The sequence below is a fragment of the Cherax quadricarinatus genome, chromosome 86 (genome assembly GCF_038502225.1).
Source record: "Cherax quadricarinatus isolate ZL_2023a chromosome 86, ASM3850222v1, whole genome shotgun sequence".
In the NCBI taxonomy this organism is placed as follows: Eukaryota; Metazoa; Arthropoda; class Malacostraca; order Decapoda; family Parastacidae; genus Cherax; species Cherax quadricarinatus.
Genome location: NC_091377.1, coordinates 5,495,499 through 5,508,636, shown reverse-complemented (window position 1 = coordinate 5,508,636; position 13,138 = coordinate 5,495,499). Strand labels below are relative to the sequence as shown.

The window sequence follows — 13,138 nt, the reverse complement described above, 5'->3', positions numbered from 1 at the left end:
TAGTAGCTACTTACTGGAGCATTTGCAGGGTGTCTGGGTCTTCGTGCAGTTTTACTCTGTTAAACACATCATATTCTTCTCATTGCCTTTACCTCTCCTGAGATATATAAGTGTCTTTGCTCTCCTTTAGATCGTTAATATAGACACGGTATGGATCGTAACTCCGATCCTTGGGACTTCTGCTGATCACTCTAGCATAGTTGAATATTTTCACCTTCACCATTGGCGTTATGCACCCTTTATCTCCCATTCCCCGTATAGCCATACGGGTATTGTTTTCGTTTGAATATAACACTCATATTTCTCACTTTTTGTTGTTGTCACCGTTTGTTCTTAACATTTACAGACCAGTGTTTGTAGGGTACCTGCTTGGCTTATTCTTCTCTTCGAAGACTAAGCCACAATATAGTCGCTGAGAGCACAAATAATGCACACCTTAAAGAGAAAACTTTAGACCACAATTTTGGTTCCTTCTGAACCATTATTAAGTCCAGGATGGATCTGAACGTCTCAGGTTTCCTTTCCAAAGTGTGAATTATTGGTGAAGACTTCCCTCGGCTTGCTTGAGCTCACTTCCCTCTCCTTGCTTGAGCTCACTTCCCTCTCCTTGCTTGAGCTCACTTCCCTCTCCTTGCTTGAGCTCACTTCCCTCTCCTTGCTTGAGCTCGCTTCCCTCTCCTTGCTTGAGCTCACTTCCCTCTAGTCAAATTCTACCAACACACTTTATAAAACTCCTCCCCAAATTCATCTTAGTTTTCCATAGCAAACATCTTCAGAGGCTCGGCCATTCACATTTTTACTATTTTTATCGTTTCATATTGAATTACATTCTTATTGTGAAGAAATATTGTGTAGTAACGTGTCAATATGTCTTCTTGCAATGGCGGACTCTTCTTCTGTCTCTCCATCATCCAACAAATTTTATATATTTTCTCATAGTTTATAATCGAATTTGTAATTATGCCACTTCTTGTATGTAGTTATCATGTCTCCTGCTGTATGTAGCTGTCATGTCTTCTCTATATAGTTATCACGTCTCTATATAGGTGTCATGTCTTTTCCTCTATGTAGTTATCATGTCTTCTGCTTTTAGCTATCATGTCTCTTTTTCCCTCTTCGTAATTAAAGAAGACATTGTATTGTCGATGCGTTTTTGTTGTAATTCAAATTACTTATCCATTTTGAAGCATTTCTATGATTTTTTTTCTATTTTTTTTGTGGAGGGAGAGAGAAGGAGGAGGGAGAGGGGGAATATAAAATATGAGTGTAGTGACAGACACAATGTATGTGTCATTACCAGAATGTGGCCTGACAGGTGCTCAGAGGATCTCAGTCCTTCAAGGTAATGTAGCTGTGATAATGTTCTCTCTTACCCTTCTTCACTAACACCAAATGTGTTTGGTTGCTTATGACACGCATTTCACACACACACACACACACACACACACACACACACACACACACACCTAGAACCAGTGCTGTTTCTGGTATTTGTGAACGACATGACGGAAGGAATAGACTCTGAGGTGTCCCTGTTTGCAGATGACGTGAAGTTGATGAGAAGAATACACTCGATCGAAGACCAGGCAGAACTACAAAGGGATCTGGACAGGCTGCAGACCTGGTCCAGCAATTGGCTCCTGGAGTTCAATCCCACCAAGTGCAAAGTCATGAAGATTGGGGAAGGGCAAAGAAGGCCGCAGACGGAGTACAGTCTAGGGGGTCAGAGACTACAAACCTCACTCAAGGAAAAAGATCTTGGGGTGAGTATAACACCAGGCACATCTCCTGAAGCGCACATCAACCAAATAACTGCTGCAGCTTATGGGCGCCTAGCAAACCTCAGAACAGCATTCCGACATCTTAATAAGGAATCATTCAGGACCCTGTACACCGTGTATGTTAGGCCCATATTGGAGTATGCGGCACCAGTTTGGAACCCACACCTAGCCAAGCACGTGAAGAAACTAGAGAAAGTGCAAAGGTTTGCAACAAGACTAGTCCCAGAGCTAAGAGGTATGTCCTACGAGGAGAGGTTAAGGGAAATCAACCTGACGACACTGGAGGACAGGAGAGATAGGGGGGACATGATAACGACATACAAAATACTGAGAGGAATTGACAAGGTGGACAAAGACAGGATGTTCCAGAGATTGGACACAGTAACAAGGGGACACAGTTGGAAGCTGAAGACACAGATGAATCACAGGGATGTTAGGAAGTATTTCTTCAGCCACAGAGTAGTGGAATGTGGAATAGTTTGGGAAGCGATGTAGTGGAGGCAGGATCCATACATAGGTTTAAGCAGAGGTATGATAAAGCTCACGGCTCAGGGAGAGTGACCTAGTAGCGATCAGTGAAGAGGCGGGGCCAGGAGCTCGGACTCGACCCCCGCAACCTCAACTAGGTGAGTACAACTAGGTGAGTACACTTTTCCTAGACGTTACGCCGTACTCATATTCAACTTATTCACCCTCCTCACTCCATTCATTTAAATCCCCCTCTCGTTTTTTTTTACTCACCTTATTCAGTATGATGAAGCTCAACATGAAGGAACACTTTCAGTGATCAGAGTGGCACCTCACTATAAGTCACTCTTATATTGAACCATTAAGTTCTCTAACGCTGGTGATCACTTTCTCAGCCAGGTACTGGAAGTTATTGTAGCACTGAGGCCATCATTGTCTTAGATCCAACTGCTACATTAAGAGAAAATATAAGCTACGATAATATCAGCAGAATACTTTAGTCTACCCTGCTGGTGATCAAGCGAATACTTCAGCCTGCCCTGCTGATCACCAGGAATCTCCTTTAGTCTGCCCTGCTGGTCACCGGGAGAATACTTTAATTTGCCCTGCTGGTCACCAGGAGATCACTTTAGTTTTCCCTGCTGGTCACCGGGATATCACTTTAGTTTTCCCTGCTGGTCACCAGGAGAATAGTTTGCCCTGCTGGTCACCGGGAGATCACTTTAGTTTTCCCTGCTGGTCACCAGGAGAATACAATAGTTTGCCTTGCTGGTCACCAGGAGAATACTTTAGTTTGCCCTGTTGGTCATTGGTGAATACTTTAGTTTTCCCTGCTGGTCACCGGGAGATTACTTTAGTTTGCCCTGCTGGTCACCGGGAGAATACGTTAGTTTGACCTTCAGGTGATCAGGAGAAAATGGGAGACTCAGAAATAAATGGATGGTTTCTTGGAGAAAATCTATGAATGATGAAGAGTAAAGACGTTGATGATGGGTGTTGTGGAAAGACAGTGTGGGAGATGGTAGGTAGAAGATGGTAGTGAATGGTAGGCTAAGCAAGGAAATGGCGGGTGACGATAGTAAATGGTGGGTGGTGATAGGGAATGGTGGGTGACGACAGTAAATGATGGGTGGTGATAGGGAATGGTGGGTGAGAGTAAATGATGGGTGGTGATAGGGAATGGTGGGTGACGACAGTAAATGATGGGTGGTGATAGGGAATGGTGGGTGACGACAGTAAATAATGGGTGGTGATAGGGAATGGTGGGTGACGACAGTAAATGATGGGTGGTGATAGGGAATGGTGGGTGACGATAACGAAATGTTCTGGACAATGTAATTGGGAAAACTGGGGAAAAGATTAGATTTATTTTGTCGACAGAGCGGCTAGTTCATTGTGCTCCTTATTTTCTCTTGTGGATGGTAGCCTAAGAAAATGTTTAACATGATTATATCTGGATATGTATTTACACTTTGTTATATCTGTTGCAAGCAATTTTAGGATATTTCCTTAAAATATCTGGTATCTTATTTTGATTTATAAGATACCTTGACATTGCATAGGTTACATTATCTCGCTGGTCCTCAAAGAGCGAGCAATGAAGCACATACGTACTTTGCAATTAGTTTTATCATCGTCTGTGTGTATGACAAACTGCCAGAAGTACTTGTAACTAAGCCTTGAGTGAGTAACCTTTTGTGACCTTTTTCTCTCAGTAAAAAGGTCACATAAAAACCAGCTGACCAAAACAGATAAGACAACTGTAATGTAAGGCATAATTAATTTGGCGAGTGAAAGAGGGTGTATGATGGATGGGCTTTACATGGAGAGTGGGAGAGGGTGCGTGATGGACTGTGTTATGGGGACACGGTAGTATAACTAGGGTATGGAAGAATGTGCCATGTTAGTGGAGGAATAGATGCAGGGAGTGAAGCAATGACAGAGAAAGAGAGACGGCAGGAATGTTCTATGAAGCAAAAGAGGGCCTCTAACACACACAAGTACTGCAGCAGCAAGTGAAGGACCTTCCACCTGAGCTTAGGTGCTACTAACGTCAAACTGAAAAGCCAGGGAAAGCAAAACACCTTTAAGGAATACAAGCCACTTTGAAACGTTTCATGTGAAGATGAATTAGACAAAACGCTGAACATTAGGAAACAGGGTACCCTAGGTGAAACGGAATTTATTGAGAGAGAGAGAGAGAGAGAGAGAGAGAGAGAGAGAGAGAGAGAGAGAGAGAGAGAGAGAGCGCAGCTGCAGCAGCAGCAGCAGCAGCAGCAGAAGTCGCGGAAAACACAAGGAGGAGCTGCGAACTATAAGAGGAAACGAGGGTTCCACTGCGAGTAAAGAATGGCAAACAAAAGAACATCAGGGGAGATAAGTGAAGCAATGAAGCAGACGATGTATCCATAGCAATGAAGGAGAACAAGGAGGAGGAGGAAGACAAGGAAAAGGTGGACGACGGGAAAACGGCGAATACTACGAGGGGAAGGAAAATGAGCAGCAGCAGCAGCAGTAATAGTAACAGCAACAGTAGAGGTAAAGCAGGAGGGCAGTAAGAAAAATTCTTGTACCCAGGTCAGCAGTGGATACTACAACTGCTTCTTCAGTAAAACCTTCATGTTAGTATGCAGGAAAGCATTAACAGGAAATTTAGCTTTAATATAATAAATTACCATATTGTATTATTTTTGTTTTTATGTTATATTCGTGAATGTTAGTCCTTGTCTTCCTGTGTGAATGTATATATACAAATTTGAGTGTCAAATTGATAAATCTTGGCAGACAATGTAGGTGCTGGCTGATATAAGAAGAAGAAGAATTTACACTAGTTTTAAAACGTTACATAAAATAAAATAAAAAGTCTTGATGGGAAAACATTGATGTGAGTACATAAAAATTTTTAAGAGAGCAAAGATGTAAGTTATGTTAGTGAGAGGTGAATGTTCAACGTAACACCAAACCTTAACACATTCTCCTGAGCATACGTTACTTTCATAATTTTAATTATGAACGTCGGTTCATAATTCCGTTTCTACGTAATATTTATTGATTATTAAAACTAGGTTCCCTTTTTTTTTGTTAGAACTTCTCTATTCATTACTCTTCTCGTGAATGTTACTACATTTTATAAATGTTTAAATTTGTGCATTGACGTTAACCTAAATTAAATTACGTAGGAAGAGAAATTGGCTTAATGACGTATTGTTGGTAAAAAATCTACGTTGGAGTTATTAGGACAGGTTTGTACATTCACAGCCTTTTATGACTAACTTCTTTCTTACTTTCTCCATTCAGTGTGGTTTATGAATCTTCCCTGTGAGTTTTTCTGAGAGTCCTCGATCTGTCTAGCGTGGGAAGAAGATACGTTCATCAGGGAAATTTTCCAAGGAGATATTGGAAAATATGAAATCCACTAAGTTATCATGGGTCGATTTCTCCTGGGTTCGGCCATCTGTCTGCGGATAAAAACATACTAAATCATATTCGCCTTCAGGTTTGTGTAGTTGAGGCTCTGGCGACGTGCGTTGATATCGTTAATCTCTTTTTTTTTTACCTGATCTTCTACATAAACAGTGATTCGAATTATACTGCATTTGCTCTACAACATTTAACCTGTGTTCAGTGACGGTGACTTAGTGAAGTCACCTTCACTGAAGGTGTTCATAGGTGCTAGATATAGCACCTATGAACACAAGTATAAATGACTTGTTGAAAGAACCACTACTAAGAAATACGTACTTTAGAGACCAGGAAATATTTGGTACATCACATCTTCAACTGGACTGATCTGAGTCGAGAATAGCGTCATCACATCTTGGTACCTGCACCTCGATGGTAAGCTTGCACCAGACTTCTATTGACTTGGCCATGAAGTATGTTGAAATTTACTAGTCCAGACAAAATATATATTGGAACTGTTGCAATAATGTTACAAGTGGTAGCTTTATATAAACGAGCAGATTTAAACACTAGTTAGCAATTATAAAAAAAATATCTGTTTTGTAGCCATAGTCACATAAGTCTGTGTGGTCGTAAACAAGTTCACTCAATCTTTTATCTTTTTTTCGCTTTAATCTGATGAAAGAACAGTAATATATGGCCTACATCTGTCTTCGATACAGTGACTCCGAGGGAGGTGGCGCCGCTGGCTTAGAGAAGACTGAACACTATCAAATATTGCGACGTAATAGACTCGGAGATCCTGGACTCGTCGCCATGCTGTATGTTCATGGAAATATTGGGTAATAATCTCGTTACGGGAATGAAGACTCCAGGAGAGCAATCAGCACACCCTACCTCAGAGAAGATGGAGGAAGTGTTAAGCTCTTAATGCTACTGTTATGAAACAATCAGTCCAATTCTTCCCATTAAAACAAATAAAATATTTGAAAAAATAAGTGAGATGGTAAGGAAAGAAAAATGTTGTAGCAAGCTCAGAAAGAAACCTTCAGATTTCCACTTGAAGACCTTTAATCATAACAACAGTTACCTAGCGCCCAACACCCTCATATATTTACCGAAATTAAATTTTATTCTGAGTTGAGTGTTCGTACTTAAATAAGTGTGACACTCTTACACGCACTAAGTGTGGCACTCACATAATGTAAGTGTGGCACAGTGCCTGCAGTGAAACACATGCTGCCTCTACTGCCTTTGATGTTTAATATAGCGTCTGTTGCAAAGGCTGAAGCAGTATTTTTGAAACCGGCTTTGCTGAATGATTAAACGTTTGATCCTACGTCCTCTCACATAGGGTTTATTACTACAACCTGCCCATGTAACCTTAGTTTAACACTGCCTTTCTGAAATACAATAAAATATATGTTGTATTTCCCATTTGGCTGCATAAACACACTCATTGATAAGAAAACTAATGATTTGGTTAACAAAGACATATTTAAGCGAGTCGAGGAATGCCTTTACGGAGAGAGAAAAATATTTATAATTAATGGTTAGTGAGCAGCCATGCCCTCTATTTGGTCACCCCTCTGCGTTTCCTGCAGCCCTGCCCTTTGTTTGGTCATCCCTCTCAGTGCCGTTCCTGCAGCCCTGCCCTCTGTTTGGCCACCCCTCTCAGTGCCTTTCCTGCAACCCTAACCTCCATGGGCCACCCCTCTCAGTGTCTTTCCTGCAACCTTGCCCTCTGTTTGGCCACCCCTCTAAGTGCCTTTCCTGCTGCCCTGCCCTCTGTTTGACCAGCCCTCTAAGAGCCTTTCCTGCTGCCCTGCCCTCTGTTTGGCCACCCCTCTCAGTGCCTCTCCTGCAGTCCTGCCCTCTGTTTGACCACCCCTCTCAGTGCCTTTCCTGCAACCCTGCCCTCTGTTTGGTCACCCCTCTCAATGTCTTTACTGCAGCCCTGCCCTCTGGCTACCCCTCACAGTGCCTTTCCTGCAGCCCTGCCCTCTGTTTGGCCAACCCTCTCAGTGCCTTTCCTGCAGCCTTGCCCTCTGTTTGGCCACACCTCTCAGTGCCTCTCCTGCAGCCCTGCCCTCTGTTTGGCCACACCTCTCAGTGCCTCTCCTGCAGCCCTGCCCTCTGTTTGGCTACCCCTCTCTACCTCTCCTGCAGCCCTGCCCTCTGGCTACCCCTCTCTGCCTCTCCTGCAGCCCTACTCTCTGGCCACCCCTCTCTGTGCTTTTCCTACACTCACTTCCTCACCTACTGCCTCACCCACTCAGTGTCTCTCCCGCCCACTGCCTCACCTAGTCCCTCCCATCCAGTGCATCTTCCACCCACTTCCTCCCTCACCTACCAAGCAGACATCTGACCGGCAATTAACGCTCTTGACTGCGTGTAGTTGAAGCATGATATTCTCGGTGTGTGTGTGTGTGTGTGTGTGTGTGTGTGTGTGTGTGTGTGAAAGAGGGAGATGGAGAGAGAGAGAGAGAGAGAGAGAGAGAGAGACAGACAGGAAGGAGGGAAGGAGTGCAGCGATCACTGCCTATAGGAGTGAAGGGTACATGTAACGATGGTTAAATTGTGACTCTAATGACACCATACTAATATAGAAATGCTAGAGTCTCGTATACAAACTACCTGGTGTACGTATAGTGCTCCTGGTGTGTACAAACTACCTGGTGTACGTATAGTGCTCTTGTTGTGTACAAACTATCCAGTGTGCTTATTATTTCCTGTTATGTGTACTGTCATACATATTAGTGAGACATGCTCTTCTTTGCCATACCATAAATGTGAAGTGCTGTATATATCTTCAGAATATGATTTCGGAAATGCTGCAGATTTGAAGATTTCTTGACGTTATGACTATTAATAGATGGGTGAAAGATATAGCCAACATTATTCAGTTTTATGATTCTTGCCAAGAGGGGCCACAGACAACGTGGGATATAGCAAGGTCTTTGATAATAAATAATAGTATTAATTCCATTCCATGAATAATATGTCATAGTACCGTAGCTGGAACTAGTCCAGAACCTGCTGAAACCTCAAGTTTTATCTACAGTTTGCGAGTAGTAAAGTTGTCAGTTTATTTTCATACAGGAATGAGCAACTTTCGACAAAATGAAGTATGTTTTATACAGCTATAACCACTTTTATTAACAAGACGGTCATTATCTTTATGAATTTAGCAGAAGAGAAAAGCACATATAGCAGACCAAACATGGGGCAACGTTTCTCTCTAGGGAGGGATGTTTTCAAGTCTTTGAGAGAAACATTATCCTAACGAAGGTTTGTGACACGTGTGTCTTGTGTTCCTTGTTATCAGCAGCAGTCTAACCTTCAACCAACAGTCATAACACTGCTTGTCAGCAGCAGTCCCACCTTCAACCAACAGTCATAACACTGCTTGTCAGCAGCAGTCTAACCTTCAACCAACAGTCATAACACTGCTTGTCAGCAGCAGTCCCACCTTCAACCAACAGTCATAACACTGCTTGTCAGCAGCAGTCTAACCTTCAACCAACAGTCATAACACTGCTTGTCAGCAGCAGTCTAACCTTCAACCAACAGTCATAACACTGCTTGTCAGCAGCAGTCTAACCTTCAACCAACAGTCATAACACTGCTTGTCAGCAGCAGTCTAACCTTCAACCAACAGTCATAACACTGCTTGTCAGCAGCAGTCTAACCTTCAATCAACAGTCATAACACTGCTTGTCAGCAGCAGTCTAACCTTCAACCAACAGTCATAACACTGCTTGTCAGCAGCAGTCTAACCTTCAACCAACAGTCATAACACTGCTTGTCAGCAGCAGTCCCACCTTCCACAGTCATAACACTGCTTGTCAGCAGCAGTCCCACCTTCCACAGTCATAACACTGCTTGTCAGCAGCAGTCTAACCTTCATTCAACAGTCATGACACTGTCAGCAGCAGTCCCACCTTCAATCAACGGTCATAACACTGCTTGTCAGCAGCAGTCCCACCTTTAATCAAGTCATAACACTGCTTGTCAGCAGCAGTCTAACCTTCAATCAACAGTCATAACACTGCTTGTCAGCAGCAGTCCCACCTTCAGTCAACAGTCATAACACTGCTTGTCAGCAGCAGTCTAACCTTCAATCAACAGTCATAACACTGCTTGTCAGCAGCAGTCTAACCTTCAATCAACAGTCATAACACTGCTTGTCAGCAGCAGTCCCACCTTCCACAGTCATAACACTGCTTGTCAGCAGCAGTCCCACCTGCAATCAACAGTCATAACACTGCTTGTCAGCAGCAGTCTAACCTTCAATCAACAGTCATAACACTGCTTGTCAGCAGCAGTCCCACCTTCCACAGTCATAACACTGCTTGTCAGCAGCAGTCTAACCTTCATTCAACAGTCATGACACTGTCAGCAGCAGTCCCACCTTCAATCAACAGTCATAACACTGCTTGTCAGCAGCAGTCCCACCTTTAATCAACAGTCATAACACTGCTTGTCAGCAACAGTCTCACCTTCAATCAACAGTCATAACACTGCTTGTCAGCAGCAGTCCCACCTTCAGTCAACAGTCATAACACTGCTTGTCAGCAGCAGTCTAACCTTCAATCAACAGTCATAACACTGCTTGTCAGCAACAGTCCCACCTTCAATCAACAGTCATAACACTGCTTGTCAGCAACAGTCTCACCTTCAGTCAACAGTCATAACACTGCTTGTCAGCAGCAGTCTAACCTTCAGTCAACAGTCATAACACTGCTTGTCAGCAGCAGTCCCACCTTTAATCAACAGTCATAACACTGCTTGTCAGCAACAGTCTCACCTTCAGTCAACAGTCATAACACTGCTTGTCAGCAACAGTCTCACCTTCAGTCAACAGTCATAACACTGCTTGTCAGCAACAGTCTCACCTTCAGTCAACAGTCATAACACTGCTTGTCAGCAACAGTCTCACCTTCAATCAACAGTCATAACACTGCTTGTCAGCAGCAGTCCCACCTTCAGTCAACAGTCATAACACTGCTTGTCAGCAACAGTCTCACCTTCAGTCAACAGTCATAACACTGCTTGTCAGCAGCAGTCTAACCTTCAACCAACAGTCATAACACTGCTTGTCAGCAACAGTCTCACCTTCAGTCAACAGTCATAACACTGCTTGTCAGCAACAGTCTCACCTTCAGTCAACAGTCATAACACTGCTTGTCAGCAACAGTCTCACCTTCAGTCAACAGTCATAACACTGCTTGTCAGCAACAGTCTCACCTTCAGTCAACAGTCATAACACTGCTTGTCAGCAACAGTCTCACCTTCAGTCAACAGTCATAACACTGCTTGTCAGCAACAGTCTCACCTTCAGTCAACAGTCATAACACTGCTTGTCAGCAACAGTCTCACCTTCAGTCAACAGTCATAACACTGCTTGTCAGCAACAGTCTCACCTTCAGTCAACAGTCATAACACTGCTTGTCAGCAACAGTCTCACCTTCAGTCAACAGTCATAACACTGCTTGTCAGCAACAGTCTCACCTTCAGTCAACAGTCATAACACTGCTTGAAACTAAATACATTGACGTGCAGCCAGGCTTCACAACCTTCCTGAAGTCGAACATATTTAACAATATTTCTCCGATTTACTTGTTTTCTGGTACATTTGATAACTTACTCCTTACGTACATCAGATAAAGTTTATGTATGAATAATGAACTCAGAATACAAAAGCTTTTATTTAGAAGATCTTAATTTTTAAAAGAAGAATCTATAGTGTAAGATATTCCAGAGTTATTATGTAAAACAAATTTGAACATCCAAGTTTGTAAGTCAGAATCATCATATTAATTAACTGTTTTCGTAAATCAGTGAATTTGAATGTATAAATTTTGAACGAAACTGAAATTTTTAAAGCTTACTGAACGACTCTCTGTGTAGGAAACATTTGCTGGCGAACTTAGAGCAAGTTGAGTTTTTATATCGTAAAGCATATACAGCAGTGTGGTATTGATTAGTTGAGTTTTTATCAGTTATTTTTTGATTGCGATTATGATTGTGAATAAATCATATATTTATTAATGCCTGTAAAGATGCAGATGTAAGACACATGAATACAACACAAGCTTCATCTCAACATATGTTAGAACAAGTGTGTGTCTTGTACATCAATGTGACTACCATCAAGTGATTTACCAACTTAAATTGCTGAAGTTCACCTGATATATGCATAAATTACTTAAATCTTGTGTTGTGAGTGCATAAAGAGAAGACAAGGGGTGTTAGGGAGAGACAATAGTTGCTGGTTTTTCCCAACACGTGATCACGTGTGCATTTATAAGCGTCACAGACAATTCTCAGTGACAGGATAAAACCTACATGGAGACACGAAATAAGAAGAATCTGCATATTTCTTCCTCCAGCTGAGGTCCTCTTCAGCTCATATGCTGAAGGGCATCCTGGTTGGAGGCTCGAAACTCTATAAAGACAGTAAGAAAATTATATAGTGCAGTCTTTCTCTCTTTAAAGACTATAACAATTATATAGTGCGGTCTTTCTCTCTCTAAAGACAATAACAATTATATAGTGCGGTCTAATAGGCGCTTCATTATCTATGAAATAAATTCAGATTTTGAGTCCCAAGGCTGTTATATTTTGTCAGGAGAAATAATGATCTTGACGCAGGTGTTTTTGATGTATGGAAGCTTTTGTTTAGTTGAGAGAGGCTGCAGTTTGTGTACCATTACAGTGAAGCTGGTGTAGCACCACAGTGAAGCTTGTGTAGCACCACAGTGAAGCTTGTGTAGCACCACAGTGAAGCTAGTGTAGCACCACAGTGAAGCTAGTGTAGCACCACAGTGAAGCTTGTGTAGCACCACAGTGAAGCTGGTGTAGCACCATAGTGAAGCTGGTGTAGCACCACAGTGAAGCTAGTGTAGCACCACAGTGAAGCTTGTGTAGCACCACAGTGAAGCTGGTGTAGCACCACAGTGAAGATGGTGTAGCACCATAGTGAAGCTGGTGTAACACCACAGTGAAGCTAGTGTAGCACCACAGTGAAGCTTGTGTAGCACCACAGTGAAGCTTGTGTAGCACCACAGTGAAGCTGGTGTAGCACCACAGTGAAGCTGGTGTAGCACCAGTGAAGCTTGTGTAGCACCACAGTGAAGCTTGTGTAGCACCACAGTGAAGCTTGTGTAGCACCACAGTGAAGCTGGTGTAGCACCATAGTGAAGCTGGTGTAGCACCACAGTGAAGCTAGTGTAGCACCACAGTGAAGCTTGTGTAGCACCACAGTGAAGCTGGTGTAGCACCACAGTGAAGCTGGTGTAGCACCATAGTGAAGCTGGTGTAGCACCACAGTGAAGCTGGTGTAGCACCACAGTGAAGCTGGTGTAGCACCACAGTGAAGCTGGTGTAGCACCACAGTGAAGCTGGTGTAGCACCACAGTGAAGCTGGTGTAGCACCACAGTGAAGCTGGTGTAGCACCATAGTGAAGCTGGTGTAGCACCAC

General features: G+C 42.9%; 1 protein-coding gene across 13 annotated transcripts in view; it reads left to right on the top strand.

Moving 5' to 3' along the window:
- Positions 1-13,138, top strand: part of LOC138855244 (somatostatin receptor type 5-like) — a 332,516-nt gene that overhangs the window by 224,857 nt on the left and 94,521 nt on the right. The window contains exons 5-7 of one of the 13 annotated variants that reach the window (XR_011394437.1): positions 5,547-5,745; positions 5,996-6,086; positions 6,374-9,012. The exons of 8 other annotated variants lie outside the window; for them this stretch is intronic. The gene's annotated coding sequence lies outside the window, so the exon portion shown is untranslated. 4 more of the 13 variants (XR_011394435.1, XR_011394439.1, XR_011394440.1 and 1 more) reach the window with 4 other exon arrangements.